Source organism: Acyrthosiphon pisum, chromosome A1 (assembly GCF_005508785.2).
Source record: "Acyrthosiphon pisum isolate AL4f chromosome A1, pea_aphid_22Mar2018_4r6ur, whole genome shotgun sequence".
Classification (NCBI taxonomy): Eukaryota; Metazoa; Arthropoda; class Insecta; order Hemiptera; family Aphididae; genus Acyrthosiphon; species Acyrthosiphon pisum.
The window spans coordinates 4846090-4846837 of NC_042494.1; positions in this window are offsets into that span (position 1 = coordinate 4846090).

The following is a 748-nucleotide window of genomic DNA, read 5'->3' on the forward strand; positions in this document are numbered from 1 at the left end:
AATTGGAACTAGTTTGTACTTTCGGGGTAAAAAGTTAAAAATCATAGTATTTTTCTTGTTAATGAGAAAAATAATATGGGAAATAGGGTAGCTATGTTCTATACCTTTATCACATACATGGTTACATTAGGTGTCGTGTTAGTCATTGCAATGTATGTGTTAAATTTGGATTTCATTATATGAAATCATTGTATACCACGAAAAATTATTTGGACCGAAGACGGTCTAATACATGTAGGTTTAATAAATTTTTGCAAAAAAAAAAGTTAACTGATAATGTCATCATGTATTACTGTGTATTCTGTGTCCTGAAAAAAACACGCCGTCTACTCCGTATGTAAAAAAACCACTCAAGTATCCAAAAAGATGGCTCTAAAAGTTGTGAAATCATTTTATAGGTAACTAAGTCTTTAAACTATAGATATCATTTATGTTCAAATAATCTGCTAAAAAAATGATAGTAAATCAAGCCAAGTTACATTTTTTACGAGATTATTTTAACATTAACGATATATTAGGTGATTCTTCTACCATATTGAACACTCATTATTTCAAAAAAGTGTAAATTTTTTTGAAAATATTTTTTTACATAGTTTCAAGTCGCTTATAAAACAACGTTTTTCTTAAAAAATTATAATTTTAAATATTTTTTTATCCTTATAATTTTTTAAGTTTTAGATTCTGAACGAAGTGATGAATGTATTGATTTTACAATGATGATTTTTTTTTTTTTTTTTTTTTTTTTTTT